Source organism: Thermobia domestica, chromosome 3, assembly GCF_964235325.1.
Source record: "Thermobia domestica chromosome 3, izTheDome1.hap1.1, whole genome shotgun sequence".
In the NCBI taxonomy this organism is placed as follows: domain Eukaryota; kingdom Metazoa; phylum Arthropoda; class Insecta; order Zygentoma; family Lepismatidae; genus Thermobia; species Thermobia domestica.
In genome coordinates this window covers 20,210,702-20,227,651 of record NC_137456.1, presented here as the reverse complement: position 1 = coordinate 20,227,651, position 16,950 = coordinate 20,210,702, and the positions used below count along the sequence as shown (strand labels likewise).

At 38.6% G+C, this 16,950-nt stretch overlaps 1 protein-coding gene across 2 annotated transcripts in view; it reads right to left on the bottom strand.

Moving 5' to 3' along the window:
- LOC145680221 (ras-related protein Rap-1) overlaps positions 1 to 16,950 on the bottom strand; it is a 265,578-nt gene that overhangs the window by 45,263 nt on the left and 203,365 nt on the right. For both annotated transcript variants that reach the window (XM_081750537.1, XM_081750538.1), the window contains exon 2: positions 14,658 to 14,839. The gene's annotated coding sequence lies outside the window, so the exon portion shown is untranslated. The remainder of the gene's footprint in view (positions 1 to 14,657; positions 14,840 to 16,950) is intronic.

The window sequence follows — 16,950 nt, the reverse complement described above, 5'->3', positions numbered from 1 at the left end:
AGCTGGGGCCGTTTGGTATCATCTTAAAGTTAGCCATTTTGAATCCAGGTCCAATATTTCAAATGAGAAGGGGCATGTGAGATATGATTTCAGGCTAAAATCACATCTGAAATACGGATCGGAAGTTATTTTTCATCTAACTTTAATCAGTAATGACATTTTGTGAAGTAAACATTGAGTAAACATAGTAAATTTCTAAATGACTGATTTCAAGATGGCCATCATGATGCCAAATGGTACTATCTGGTGCGACACCATCCCCAGAGAGAGAGAGAGAGAGAGAGAGAAAGCTGTGACATAGATACTCTGTAGAATGTTTTGTTCATATTGCTCTATCGAATGCAGGGTTCAAAACTGAAAAAGTCGCAAATAACAAAGACGGACAGCCAGCCAGCCAGCTACACAGACATAGAGAATTCAGTAACGAATACTTTTTAAGTTCGCTGAAAATTACAGTTACAGACCAAAAACACAGAACTTTTCTTCAATAAACAATACATGCATAGAAATAATAATTCACCTTGTTTCTTTATTGTAGGGGTGTGTGTGTCTTTACTGAAACTTGTTCACTGTTTTCGTCCACCTCATTTTCGCGTATTCTCAATGAACTGATGCACTGTTGCGCTTCCGGACCACAGAATTGTTTCAAGAATTGCAAGTCTTCAAATTTTGTTACTGGAAATTCCAATCGGCTGTTCTTGCTTTATCGGAAGCAATAGTTCTGCTTTCTCAAAGTTGAGAGTTTTCTATGATTTTGTATGCCTCATACGTTGAACCAGTGTATCCATCTTTTTCACAAGGAATTGTAAGATTGTCCTTTGTACATAAGAGCATTTTCTCCTGTATCTCTTGCCAAAAAATGTCCATTGTCGAAAAAAGTCCCGCTTACAGTCTATCACAATGAAAGGATCTGTTTTTTCCGTTCGTGTTCAATGACCTCACGTCAATCATTAGGTGTTTCACATTTGGATCCTGTATTTATTATGCACATGTTTTTGTCAGGCACTAAGTATGAATGGCCCCTTACTGGAAATGTAATCTGAATGCTCTGAAACCACTCCGCTGTGTGGCATAGAAAGTGAAACAATCGGAATATTGTGTAGTTCTTATTCTGTTTTGGTCAGGAATCGCCGAATATGTGCAAGTCACTAACAGTGTTTGATACAACTTGCGTGCAGTAATGCTACAACATGGAGCAAACGTCATCCGGCTTCAACATCAAACTTCATGCAATCATCTCCAGTGATGTGACTCATGGCTCGAATCCGTTTTGATGCATCCGAAACTCGCCTACACGCTTTTGTTTTCTTCCCACTGGGTCGGTGCAGACTGTTCATCCGAACTAGAGTAGTCCATTGCAAAGCACAGTACTCGATGTTATACGCTAGCAGAACAAGAGTCAATTGGCAAAACAAAGAAGTACTAATGTTATATACTGATATTGTGTTAGGCCCGTTACACAGTCAAGCGGAGCTCCGCGCACCGTCTTCCGCCCTCCGCACTACGCGTGTGTGCTTACACAGTCATCCCTAGGTACGCGCTACGCGTCACGTGATTATTCTTCTCAGTCAGTGTTGCGAGTCAACATGAGAAGATCGAAACGACAATAGTGGCATCTTAATATTTCTGTAAGAAGAAAAAACGAACACAAAAAAATAAATGTCTCAAGATTCATCCCTTAGTTTCTCAAAGAAGTCTGAAGGGAGCATTTGTGTCTGTGTATATAGACTTGCAAGAAGACGAAGTATTTCAATAATTTCCGTACATCAATTCAGTCGTTCGATGATCTAATTAAAAAAAATTCCATCGAAATTACAAAAATGTAGTTTAAATAGGATCCATATGCATGCTCTTAAAATACAGCACTTTCCTTTTAAAAATGTCATGATACTGTTTTTTAACAAATGAAAATAACGAATGTTTGTACATTTGCTTAGAACTTCACATCCAATCACTTTTCATCCAATCAACTATTTAACTATAGAGATAAATTATTTGCCCCAATTTATCTTTTTTCATTGTCCATACCTTCATTTTCACAAGAAAATCTTTTACATATCTCGCTCCATGCCTGTTCACGAATATCACGCTTTTTGTATTCCTCACAAGAGGGATCCCATTAACATGGTGTTAATTTAACCTCCGTGATAATTGAAACTGAAACTGAAATTTGAAATTTGTTAAAAGAAAGACGAAAAATTACAATAGTCACATACTGTTAACAATGGTACATTAGAGGCACCACATGTACAGTTCCAATTAAGCAAAACGAAGACATTATAGCTAAATTAAAAATAACATTAAAAATATATGAAAATAGTATTATAGAACAGTATAAAATATTATTTAGCAACTCACTATCAAAAATAATCAATTTTCATTTTGCTTTTGCTACCATGCACGTTTCTTTTTAAATTTTAAAGAGAAGTGGCTGCTCCGCGCGCGGAGTTCCGCTTGACTGTGTAAGCACCCATTTGCTCAATGGCCCTATCTGCCTCGCGGAGCGCGGATAGGGCCACGCGGAGGCCTCCGCGTGACTGAGTATACACCCATAAGAATCAATAGAACAATCTTGCCACGCGGGACTCCGCGCGCGGAGCTCCGCGTGACTGTGTAACGGGCCTTATGCTCACAAACATGAAAATACACAACAAAACGTACAGACAAACAAACTCAACTCGTTTTTTGCACTGAATCAGCAGGACTATGACACTGAGGACTTCGATCGTTTTTCCGATGGATCTGTGGACTTTGATCGTTTTCCAAAGTACACCATCCTTCGAAAGCTAAATTCAAGGGACATTGCGACATTTTTTACGTTTCCGAAATACACAGTTTACTATATGTAAGACCATTATTCGTTGTATAAAATGGTAATAACAGCTCAAATTGGCAAAAATGGACTTAGATCGTTATTCCCGTGCACCCTTCATATACTTCGAAAGAATCATATTACAAACACACTGACATATGAGAATTTAACTTCACCTCTTGCAATGCATCCCAACTGGAACCAGATTATGAGAAAACTTCGATCATTAATGGGGCTTAATGTTATATGAATTTTGTAAAATGTATCTTTGCAATTTTTAATAATTATATTTGTCCGCCTCTTCTTAGACCCTCTTCTACAAAAAGTTTGCCCATAATTCGTTTAGGGTCATAATGTGCAAATGGACGAATGGAATATTAAAGATATTCTTACACTTTGTAAAGATTGTAGAGTATTAAGATTTATAACGAAAAGTGACAATAAAAATTTTGTAAAACAATTTTTGTTTTCAACTTTCCAGGATTCATCTCTTTGTGAACAGTACATCATGACACTTGTGCTTTATTTGGTGCGGGTCAAAACTGTGATGTTTTCGTCTTCCTCTCCGCTTCTTACTAGGGTAAGCTGTAGGAAGATCAGTCGGTTTTCTCAAACAGTGATAGTTACAACAAATAACAAAGGATAAGATTTCGTATGGATATCTACATTCCGGGAGTTGAGTTGAGTTGATTTTGAGTTTAACGTCCCGTTCAACAGCGAGGCTATGTAAGACGTGAGCCTACTGATTGCTATGGAATCCGAACCACATGAGCTCCCAGCAGGAATTGAACCCGAGTCTTCCACGCCAAAGGCGCCTACGTTAACTGCTTAGCCACGGAGTTCCACATTCAAGAAGTTTGCTGGGTCAAGATGGCAGCAGTCAAAAAAAGTGCGTAAGAATAGAACTAAACTAGTCGAGTGTTCGTCACACTCATAGTGTTATAAGCCTAGAAGTACTGACTAATATGATGTATCTGAATGTTAAATGGATGTATCGTACAAGGAATACAATGCTCCTCACTTGCTGTGAAGAGGAATCGCCACTGATTTTTCGCAAAATGTCATGAATATAAAATATAGATTGAATCGGTTTGGTAGATTGAACAAAACATGCAATAATAATAATAATAAAGAACAATTTATTAAATAATATTTTTCTCATAAATTCAATATTTACTCAGTTTACTAAACTTCTTATTTTTCACATAAATAAAAAAAGAGATAATATCTCAGTCAATGTTTTTAAATTTAATATCTTGCTTCAAGTGGCAATAATATACTACTGTTTACGAACCAGAAGATAAGAAGAAGAAGAAGAAGAAGAAGAAGAGGAAGAATCTAATATTTATATCTGTAATTCGATAATATTAAAACACTTTTTTTGCACAGTCATAGAAGAAAATGGAATTAAGATCACAATGAATCTCTAACGTAACCAAAGATATAATTTCATTTTGTTTCAAAACTAGCTGTTAATTTCCGTAATCTTTCGAGGCTTTCAGAAAATTCATTTCTCAAAGTGATGCTTTTTTTCATGTACTCCTTGACAGGAAAAACGCACCACATACGACAAAGGAGTTGGAGAAAGCGGGGACCCTTAGGAAAGAAAATATTGAAATTGTGTGCCATACTTTTTCTTTCCTCGAAGTCTTTGTGTTGAAGCGGGGAGGAGGGAATGTTTTCTATTTTTCTTTTCGTCTTTATTTAAAAAAAATAGGAAAGAATGAGGGGGGGGGGAGGACAGAAGATTCTGTTCCGTTGTTTTGCTCGCGTGTGCACCAAATACACCATACCAAACTCACAAATCCCCGTTTTCTACAACATCCCAAGCTCTTTCCAGTTTCTCTCTAGTTTTCCCAGTTGGAGATCGATACGTTGATTCCGTGTGCTATATATAGCCTGTACCCACCCATCCATCCATATTTCTCTTTCTCTCACTCTCTCTCTCTTACGCTGTTATCTAGAGAGATACACACACACACACATACACACAGTCACGCGGAGTGATTCAAACGTTTATATACCACAGTGTGTACAAACATGAACTCCATTCTAACACGTGGTTTTCGCGAGTATGGGATGGGAACGAAGAGAGTTAATGTGTGTGATGGAGGATACGAGGGGAGGAAAATAACCTGGTCCAGCATATCAAGTACTACTCTTCTCCACAACATGCACTCACTGTGAGTGTGTGTGTGGCTCGTTAAGAGGTTCTACTTGTTCCTCAAGTGACAATTTGAATCCGATAATGAAATCATAACAATCGAACTTTCGTCCATTAACAACAAAGTTGAAATACCTAGAGAGAGAAGATAGACAAGTTTAGATTTGATTAGTGGTCTTGTTAAAGATCCCATACGTTTATTTAAAGAGATCATATTGTCAAAATAATAATAATAAAAAAGGTGTATGTTGTGATTTCTAGTGTGGCAATATTCCATTGATAATGAAGGTTGAGAGAAAGGAGCCTATCAATGAAGTTTAGTGCATTATCCGTATATTTATACGAGGGAGTATCAGAAACTAAGGTTACAAAGACAATATTTATGTAATTTCGTCTGTTAGAGAGGAACGAGAAGTGTGAGATAATTTTAACACATAGAGTTGGTAACAGTACACTTTCAGCCACCTGCCACGGTGAAGTTGTATGTAAACACAAATGGGTGACTCGTTTTGGAAAAGTGGTCTCGACAAAAAGTTAATCGTTTTCTGTGGGCGAAACATGTAACCGTGGCTGAAATTCACCGGCAGCTGGTACAGGTTTCCGGAGAGACTGTAATGTCTCGTTAACATGTCGCAGAATGGTGTCGAAACTTTGCAGTTGGTAGAGAAAACGTTACGAGAAGCGCAATGGCCTACCTAGCACGGCATCAACAGATTTGAACACAGCTTGCCGTGGAGGAGCTAATTCAGACAACAGGAGGATCACGTTATGACATCTGACAAACTTCGGATGCCGTCGCTTCGCTTCAGACGAGGAGGTGAAACTCTTCGTGACAACGAGGCTGAACACGCAAGAACAGGATTTTTACCAAGAGGGAATCTTCAAACTCATCCTACGATATGACAGGTGCCTCAACCGATATGGAGACTAGGAGGCCGTCGCTTCTCTTCAGACGAGGAGGTGAAACACTTCGTGACAACGTGCCTGAACATGCAAGGACAGGATTTTTACCAAGAGGGAATCTTCAAACTCATCCTACGATATGACAGGTGCCTCAACCGATATGGAGACTAGGAGGCCGTCGCTTCTCTTCAGACGAGGAGGTGAAACACTTCGTGACAACGTGCCTGAACATGCAAGGACAGGATTTTTACCAAGAGGGAATCTTCAAACTCATCCTACGATATGACAGGTGCCTCAACCGATATGGAGACTAGGAGGCCGTCGCTTCTCTTCAGACGAGGAGGTGAAACACTTCGTGACAACGTGCCTGAACATGCAAGGACAGGATTTTTACCAAGAGGGAATCTTCAAACTCATCCTACGATATGACAGGTGCCTCAACCGATATGGAGACTATGTTGAAAAATAACCTACAGGGTTTGTCCGGAAAGTAATAGGACTGAGTCGATTTTAAAAAAAAATTATTGAGCCAATCGTTACAATTCTTTAAAAACTCTCAAAATAGGCTCCTTCTGCGTCGATGCAGCGCTGCCAGCGCGATTTCCAAGCATTGAAGGCGTCACGGAAGTCATTCTCCGGAATAGCCTTGAGAGCCGCGGTGCAAGCTGCTTGGATCCCCTCTGTCGTCTCAAAATGCTTGCCTTTCATCGGGCGTTTCAGGCGAGGAAACAAAAAGAAGTCCGGGGGGGGGGGCACATCTGGGCTGTAGGGCGGCTGCGGAAGCGTTGGGATGCTGGCCTTGGTCAGGTAGCTGTTCACAAAAAAGGCGGTGTGAGCCGTGGCGTTGTCGTGGTGCAGCTTCCAGTCGGCTCCGATGTCTGGTCGGACCCGATTGACCCTTCGTTTGAGTCTCTTGGGCACTTCCACGTAAAACTTGGCGTTGACGGTTTGTCCAGGAGGAACAAATTCATGGTGGACGATGCCTTTGATGTCAGAAAAGACAATGAGCATCGTTTTCACTTTGGATTTGCTCATTCTTCCCTTTTTTGGGCGAGGAGATGTCGGTGTGTGCCACTCGGAAGATTGCCTCTTTGTCTCGGGATCATACTCGAAGATTCATGATTCGTCACCTGTGATTACGTTATTCAAAAATTGGGGGTCACTTTCACACATGTTCAAATTTTCTTGGCACAATTCCACTCGCCGCAATTTCTGGTCGTCAGTGAGCACTTTTGGGACAATCTTCGCGCACCCCTTGCGCATGTTCAAATGCTCCGTCACAATTTCATGAACCACAGTTTTTGGTAAATTTAACATCTGGACAATTAAACGAATACTTAGTCGACGGCCTGAGTTCAAAACTTCGCGCACACGAGTCACATTGTCGGTGTTTGTCGAAGTCGAAGGTCTTCCAGCACGGTCTTCATCGGCGACCTCTTCCCGGCCCTCCGAAAAGGCCTTGTGCCACCGAAACACACCACTTCTTGCTAAAGCATCATCTGGGTAAGCCTGCTTGATCATATCAAACGTCTCTGTCGCAGATTTACCGTGTTTAATACAGAATTTAATCGCGTACCTCTGCTTTAACGAACGCTGTATTTTCGGCTTGCATCACTCACAGAAACACATCGCGCGAAAAAGCCTGTCCTGACTCTCCGTGTGCTCGGAGACAACTGACCAGCCGCTCGTTCGTTAGCTAGGAACTTCCTCTACCGGATCCAGTCGGTGCGCACACGCTCCGAAGTACAGTCATGGCGGAATAAAATCAATCCTATTACTTCCCGGACAAACCCTGTAATGTATGTGCTATCTGTTGGCTGCATTGGCTGATATGAAATAATATATATACACATTTCACTGCAGGCTTTGTAACTTTACTTTCTGATCAGCCCTCGTATAAAGAAATGACGTGTCTCTGTTTTACGTCCCACAGTTATGCCCCGTACGCTAAAGGAGCTAGATAATTAATAACAGTAAAACGATTATGAAAGGAATTAATGGAATGAAAATTTGGGAGAAAACACAAGGACCCCTTCCCCAAAACACGGACACTATTTTGTCTACCAACAATTCACATGGCTTGGGATCGATCGAACAAGGGACTCCTTGGACCAGAGATGAGAGCTGTATTACTGAGCCACCTTGATCACAAAAAACATTACTCTGCCCATCTCTGATATGAATTTCTCCAAATATACCGTATTTACTCTTATACACTCTTTCAAGCATATACGAATTTATTTAATATTTTTGCTTGAAATTCAGAAGCCAGTTGGGTAAAGTAGATTCACATTTTGATTTAATTCCATCTACTGATAAGAACGCAGGACTTTTCGAAAAAGAGGTGGATAACCACGACTACTTTTCTAAAAACCTGTACAATAACGTTTCGGAGGAAAAAGAGGGGTTTCAAATTTTTGGGAAGAATCTTTTGTGTTCTCCAATCCATGTCTTTTAAAAGACAATAATTAGATCATTTGGTAATATTCAAACCGATCTTAAGGGTAAAGATGATTTTGGAATTGCGCTGCCAAGGAAAGTAAAATATAACAAGTTTCCTTTCTGGATAGTTAAATCGAACATTCAAATCTGCGACGATTCATTGCAGTGGCGGATCCAGGGGGGAGGGCGATCACCCTCCAGAAGAGGAAACTTTCTTTATATATATATATATATATATATATATATATATATATATATATACAGGGTGTTTAATAAGTAATGGTCATAAATTAAACCGTAGATAGTACATGCCAAAACTAACAAAAAAGTCTTAGTAAGCATGTGTCCGCAAACGCTTCGTAACGGAGATAGGAGCTGTCAAAAGTTTGGGAAAATGAAGTTTAGAGACGAATATCTCAAAAAGTATGAATCGGACAGAGGGCGGTCCAATGAATGACTATCGAAGTCAGACATGCGCTATGCAGAAATGCATGGTTGATAACTCTGCAATGCGCGCGCAAGGGATTCGCCAAAGAAACGGAAGGAATCCCGGAAAATTGTCTAAGGAAAGGGGGCTCGAGATGAACATCGAGGGCGAGTCTATCCACCAGTAATTCATACGTCGTGGTACCAGGTCGAAAGCTCGAAAAGATACAAAATGGCGGACAATGTTTACGTGCCGTGTGTGGTTGCATAACCAGCAGGAAATGACAGAGGTAATCGAAGTGTGGTGATGTACGTTCAAAATTGCTCCAGGAAGAATTCCGACAACTAATGCATACGTACAAGTGTAGCAGCACTTAGGTAAATCAAAGGGTATGCAAGGCACAGATGAAGAATTATGTGCTAAGCAGTTAACGTAACGAATATCCGCAAACTGGATTGCAATGGGAAAAGCATGACAACATTCGAGTATGTGGAAGGCGAATCTGAAACATTCCGCATGTTGAACGCGTAAATGTATTACAACAAGCAAAAAATGATGGACATGTAGTGTTTCTCCATATCAACAAACAGAAATCGTCATGTTGGTAATGTGTACAGCATTAATCATAAGGTAAACAGTAAATACCCAGATGTGTAACGACAGAAGAGATGCATTAGAAATTAACGTACGTCTATCATTGAAGTAAATGTTGGAAATGTCGTCCATTCATGCGAATGCATGCTCGTACTCGTTTTCGCAAAGATCCACGCACTCCTGATAACATGTCGGCATCCTGTTGAATATGTCCGCACCATTGTTCCACCCTTTCTCGAAAATCTGAGATCAGAACCACTGCATTCAGTGGGCACTTCAGCGGATTTGAACCCGTAACATCATGCACCCAAGGTGAGCTCAACGTCTGTTGCAACCCCGATTCAGTATTTCCAGCTGGCTTGCATGTTCTACCAGTGTTCCTTTCGGCCATTCCATTCATTTTCGCGCATCGTTTGTTTTACCTTGCTATTGGTACAGTAAAGGACTACTCTGTACATGTGCATTCATCTTAGGAATGTGCTCTGAAGTAGTTTAGAACATGCACCACCACCTTTCTTCGATTGCCTCTCTCATTTCCTGTTGGTTATGCAACCACACACGGCACGTAAACATTGTCCGCCATTTTGTATCTTTTCGAGCTTTCGAACTGGTACCACGACGTATGAATTACTGATGGATAGACTCGCCCTCGATGTTCATCTCGAGCCCCCTTTCCTTAGACAATTTTCCGGGAATCCCTCCGTTTCTTTGGGGAATCACTTGCGCGCGCATTGCAGAGTTATCAACCATGCATTTCTGCATAGCGCATGTCTGACTTCGATAGTCATTCATTGGACCGCCCTCTGTCCGATTCATACTTTTTGAGATATTCGTCTCTAAACTTCATTTTCCCACACTTTCGACAGCCCCTATCTCCGTTACGAAGCGTTTGCGGACACATGTTTACTAAGACTTTTTTGTTAGTTTTGGCATATACTATCTACGGTTTAATTTATGACCATTACTTATTAAACACCCTATATATATATATATATATATATATATATATATATATATATATATATATATATATATATATATATATATAACCCATCCCAGAGTTTGGAGCTCTTAAAAATAGCTCTAACAAGTAAACCTTACGTTTGGGTGAATCGAGTTGCTGACTGAGACACATATGAGAAAGTAGTACTAATTGTTGTCAGTATTTCAGTGAAGTTGTAGGTGCGAAGCTCCAGGGGTTTAGGAGATACAGCTACCAGAACATCACATGGAAGTACAGAATAGTCTTCATACAGTTGGAGGTAAAAGCTCTGTAAGACCTCTTGTAACGACAAAAGGTGAATAACAAATATATAGGTACATATTAGGACTAGGGGGAAGTCATATAGTAAGGGTTCAAAATGGCGGATTTGAACATGGCCGCCATCAAGGTAACTCTTACCATAGACCTAATATTTATTCACCTGCTTTTTATTTAATTATTATCATTAACACAAAATTACAAGGTGGGATAAAGGACTAATATATATGCTGCAACAATATTTAATTTCCCTGTAACTTTTTATCAGTTGCGCGTAAATCAAAATTAACGTCACCATTATTCTTCTGATTAAATTTGCACCTTAAATCATGTATCACATGACCCTATTCCTATTTTAAAAACTTAACCTTAATTCAAAATGGCGGATTTCAAGATGGCCGCCGTCGGGTATACCCTTACTATATGACTTCCCTCTAGCCCTAATATGTACCCATATATTTGTTATTCACCTTTTGTCGTTACAAGAGGTCTTACAGAGCTTTTACCTCCAACTGTATGAAGACTATTCTGTACTTCCATGTCATGTTCTGGTAGCTGTATCTCCTAAACCCCTGGAGCTTCGCACCTACAACTTCACTGAAACACTGACAACAATTAGTACTACTTTCTCATATGTGTCTCAGTCAGCAACTCGATTCACCCAAACGTAAGGTTTACTTGTAAGTAGCAATATTATAACCCACCACCCCCAGAAATCCGCCCTGGATCCACCTCTGATTCACTGTACGCCTGGGATTTTAAAAAGTAGTTTAGTTTAGAAAAACTCTTTTATATATTTCTTCTGTCTGTCCGTGTATCCGAGAGACACAACATCTTAAGGAACTACTTAATGATTTACCATCAATTTTGACCATGCTATAGAGCAGTGATCACCAAATGTATGAAGCTTTTAAGCTACCGTACCGTTTTCAAATTCTACTGTGAGCTACCAACCAACAGAACTACCTATAAACTTACATTTATTGCCTATAAACCTACATTTCTAGTAAATATGAAATCAAACTACCCAAGTTAACAAATGTCTAATATACACACAAAAAACATAACGTTTAGCAAATGTCTAATATACACACAAAAACCATAACGTTTAGCAAATGTCTAATATACACACGAAAAACAAAACGTTTAGCAAATGTCTAATATACACACGAAAAACAAACATAACGTTTAGCAAATGTCTAATATACACACGAAAAACATAACGTTTAGCAAATGTCTAAAATACACACGAAAAACATAACGTTTAGCAAATGTCTGATATACACACGAAAAACATAACGTTTAGCAAATGTCTGATATACACACGAAAAACATAACGTTTAGCAAATGTCTAATATACACACGAAAAACATAACGTTTAGCAAATGTCTAATATACACATGAAAAACATAACGTTTAGCAAATGTCCAATATACACATGAAAAACATAACGTGTACAACCTCAGTCTGACAATAGCAGTTTCGCCTGAGAAAGAAGCAGTTGTTGTCTAGAGCGTTTCCTGTCGTTAGCGTCATCCTAGCGGAGGAATCAAGGTTAGGCAACCCGGAGCGTTAAAGCGATCTATGTTCCCCCGAGATACTAGTAGCTCGCGATCAACGGTTTGGCGATCACAAATGTAGAGGGTCAAAAGTTAAAAATTAGTTTGTTGTTGGAGATGATATTCTTTTCGAATATGGCAGAAATCACCCATTTCCGGTTTAACGTTGATCACTGTAAAGCAATAATGATAATAGATAGCGAGATGCGGTTTCTTCCAATCAATTAAGCGTCTCAAGGATCCATTTATCCTCCATCCTTAATTCTCTACTAAAACCGGAAGTAATAGAAATCCACTAAGGCCCGGTTTGAATATTGAAGAGCAAAAACTATAAGACACAGCGAGAAGCAGTTTTATATGGATTCGATTTAACGTTCAAAGAAATACGTTCTCCCTTAACCCTCTATTCACACCAGAAGTGGCAGAAATCAACCACTTCCGGTTTTAACATTGAGCTCTACAGAGTAAAAAAAAAAGAGTAAAAACAGTAATAGATAACGGAAAGCGGTTTTCTGCAATCGATTAAGCATCCGAGTATTCCATCTTTACTCTTATTTATCTACCAGAACCGGAAGTGGTAATAATCTACTACTTCCGGTTTCAACATTAATTCAGAAAGTATCACGCCATACGAATTGAACTCCTGCATGTGGCGTACACATTGAAATAGCGCACTAGCAAGTCGAAGGTAAGTCGCGAACAGCTGCAAACGTCCTGGACTCCTTTCTGCTGGTGTAATTCTTGTGGATGACAATGCTCGTTTCCATTCGGCAGTAGTAACACAAGTTAAACTTTGATAAATCAAATGAGAAATGTTACCCCATACACCCCTTACAGCCCTGACTTGGCCCCTAGTGGCTTACACTTGTTTCCTCAACTGAAGGGTCAATATTCATAATGATTTGGAGGTTCAGACAGTTGTGAAAAGTGTTTCTCGTTCTCTGGACCCCAAATTTGTAAGCAGATATGTTTTTAAAACCTGCGCAACGATGGAGCAAATGATTGTAGCTGCCTTGGAGATTATGTTGAAAAATGAGAAAGGACTATCCTATTTGGTGCAACTTTATTACTATCTATTCTTAAGAAATATTTTTATTTTGATAATAAAGGGAAATTTTTTGCTTGAACAACCCACGTAATTACAAAATTTAAGCCTCTCTTCGTAATCATGAAATTAGGGGACCATAGCATACTTTATCAATTTAATACTGAGTACTATAAGTAAAATTAATATAGCAAGAATGACTGCTTTAACTTAGGTGGTAGAAAGCAAATTTTATATGTGTAGTTTTGCAATATGTTGTTATTAAAAAAAAATCTTTCGTACTCCATTTTCTATATGCATCATTCATAGAGGACGTAGCTTAAATGAATTTTTAAAATCCATTTACTTAGTTAATATTGCATTACAGGAAAAACAGTATTTATTTATTTTACAGTCTGTTAGTTATATGAAAATTATTAAAAAGGGAAGAATTCCTAGTTAGTGAGTAATATGCTAGTAAAAGGCTACTAACTTTTTTTTTTTTTTAAAAAAAAAACAGGGTTTTGCGTTGAATTTTGCAAGAAAACGTTGGATTTATAGTAGGACTGCCAGACTCCCGGATTTATATATAACCCATCCAGGGCCGGCCCTAGGCAATTTGCAACCGTTGCAATGCCATAATCCTTTCTCTACAAAGAACAAATCTTAAAACCCAAAATTTTAAGTATGCTACCCCGTCACGAACAACTGAAGGTTGGGAAAACACACTCGCACTCAGAAAGGCCTAAACACTAGAAATACGATATCGTTCTCTCTGTTTTTCTTATAATAATAATATATTTTGTTAGTGAAAGATAAAGCAAACACACCTGCAGAGAAAAGATTTTTATAGAACTCAATATCGAGCTTCAATTTCAATATATCAGTTTGCAATTCCAATCCAACTTTTATCTCGATTTTTCTTCTACATCTGTTAAAAAAAAGAAAAAAAAACTTGCTTCCACCTTCAATGATAACGAACTTGTTTGTGACAAAGACAACACTAGTTTTCATATCAAAACTGTGATAACTTACTAAATGGAACAGGTGTTCGCTACTGTTCGAGAATTGAGTTTTTGTATTTGATAATAATCAAGCAACTCAAGCTAGGATTTGTTTAACCATTTGCTTTAGTACTGTCCATGTGACCTTAAACTAATGGGACCTAAACATGATTTATAAATGTAGTATTCAAATAGAAGGTCATCTTAGTACATTTAACTACCTTCAGCATAAAGTATGTTTTCAGCAAGAAATATTTATTTTAAATAATATAGTTATGACAAATTTTTCCGCCCTGTGCAAACGCACGTATTGCGCATGTGGTAGAGCCAGCAATGAACCCATCCCTCCAATATAGTTCAAAACTGCAAATATCCCGAAAAGTTAATACAATTCTTTCAATATTTCAAGAAAACCTCGATTATCTGTCATATTTCTATCACATAATACAGAGATAAGAGTTAGTTACCTTAGAACTGAAGACTTTAATATCCAATTCTTCTTCCGAGATTTTCTTTTCTCTGTCTGCAGGAATGTAACAGATGTTCGTCCCTTTCACTCAATTTCAGTCTCCTTCAATGATAGATCGATTGGATTGGTCTGGAAATACGTTGTCGCTGCTGTTGATGGATTAGGCATGTCTCTTACTAACTGGAAAAGAATATGAAATAAAACAAATGTAATAAGGTCAGGAAAAATGAGAGAAAAATTACAGATGAAATGTAAGTTTTCAATATGAGAATATTATTTGTAAACTTAAATGGGCACATTTGGTTTAAAATTTATTATGTTTGTTGAAATTGAATACATATACACTATGTATCACTTAGCTCTTTCGGAATTTATTTCGAAATATACGAGGAGAAGTCAAAAAGTAAAGGGACTTGCAATTTATCGCACTAGGGTTTGGTAACACTGCTAGTATCCAGCGCTGAGTTAGTATCGTCTGCAACGCGCTTCTATGCAACGTGTCACTCTTATTCCCGCGTTAGTCGGAGTGTAGCAGATTGTTAAATATAGTACCTCCATTGTCAATCTGAACCAAGGAGAAAATAAGGGCCGTGGTTGGCTTTTTGTTTGCAGAAGGTGTTAAACCTGCGGAAATTATTCGTCGAGTGCAAGCGCAGTATGGTGACAGTTGTTTATCGCGAAGCATAAGGCACATAGGTTGGACATCTCTCGTAAACATTTGGCCGGTTATCGTCGCGAAGAAGATGCATTTTTACAGCAAATCTTTACTGTAGATGACACTTGGGTACATTATCACGAAACGGAAAGTAAGGCTCCGAGCAGAGTTTGGAAACATCCATCATTACCAGAAATTAAGAAATTTAAACGTCAACCATCAGCTAGTCATTAATGCGATGTAAAATTGGTTACAGGTGCAACGCAAAAAACTTTTTTCCGACGGAACCAAAAAACTTGTGAAACGTTGGGAAAAGTGCGTGGAAGTGCAGGGAGATTATGTAGAAAAATAATGTATGTTTCACTTTTCTATCATTAGAATACGAGTAAATTGTTTTAAAAAGCTTATTTAACACCTATTACTGGTGGATCTTGTGAATTGTTCAGTCGTACATGAATTACGAAACAGGTCTCATGTGTTTTCAGAAGAAGCTCGTCAAGTTGGTGGGGGTCATGATGTAATCTATTTGGCCTTCAAGAGTACAACGCAAAAGGCTCATGTTGTTCTCTCGCAAATGCTGTCTAAGAACACACAAAAATGAAATGAAATGAAATCTTTAAGTTTTACGTCCCACGGTTATGCCGGTGAGGCTAAAGGAGACGGTGATAATGAGAGATGAATGAAAATGGTGGAATGAAGAAAGTGGGAGGAAACAGGAGAACCCCGAGAAAACCCACGAGCACGGTGTTTGTCCACCACAAAAGAACACACAAAAATGTCGTCAACATGACCATCAGACAGAGTACACGTGTTATGGTTTCTTTCCTCCTTCTCCCCACTCTCTACTCTACAATTTCCTCATAATTGTTTACTTTGAGTTAAAAGCCATTGGTCTTCAGTTTAAAATCCACTCTTTATACTACAAGAACAAACTTACAGAAAGGAATCGGATTCAACTGATTGTGTTTAGAACAAAGTATTTTCTATTGGTGATAAAAATGTAAACGGCACGAACCAAAATCTTAGAAAAAATAGTGATGTGCTAGGAAATTTTTACATTACGTCATATTTTTTGGTGACTTCTGGGTCATTTTTGGGATATTCATCGCACATTGGTAAATATTTCCCCCCTCATTAGTTTTCAAAATATCAGATTGATATTTTGCACACGCATTGCGTACAACACTTAGTATTTTTCAAGTGATTTTGAGATCTGTACATTAAAGAAAGGGCAGGTCCAGATTGGCCCAAAACTTTTGAAAAATAGATTTTTCAGAAAAAATCCTAATTTTCTTCGAGTTTCCCTTTTCAGATATACGAGACGGACATATGGGTGATTCCGTTTGGAAGGTTGCTCTATTCTGAAGAGAATGAGGTACAAACTAAAATCCTCCGGTAAGTAATCATGATGCAATAGCTATTTGACTAAAAGTCTAAAATTTAAGAATACCAAAATTCCAAAAGAGTTAGAAGTTATTAATGTTTTACACCTTTTTTTCTGGTACAGCTTGAAGCCACAAATAGTCCAATTCGTTTCACAAGAACAGGTATATATTTAGGCATTACGCTTAAGGGTTATTACGTTTCCCCTTATTCCAAACCAGGACACTTGGTTTGAGTTTACTTCTTCCATCGA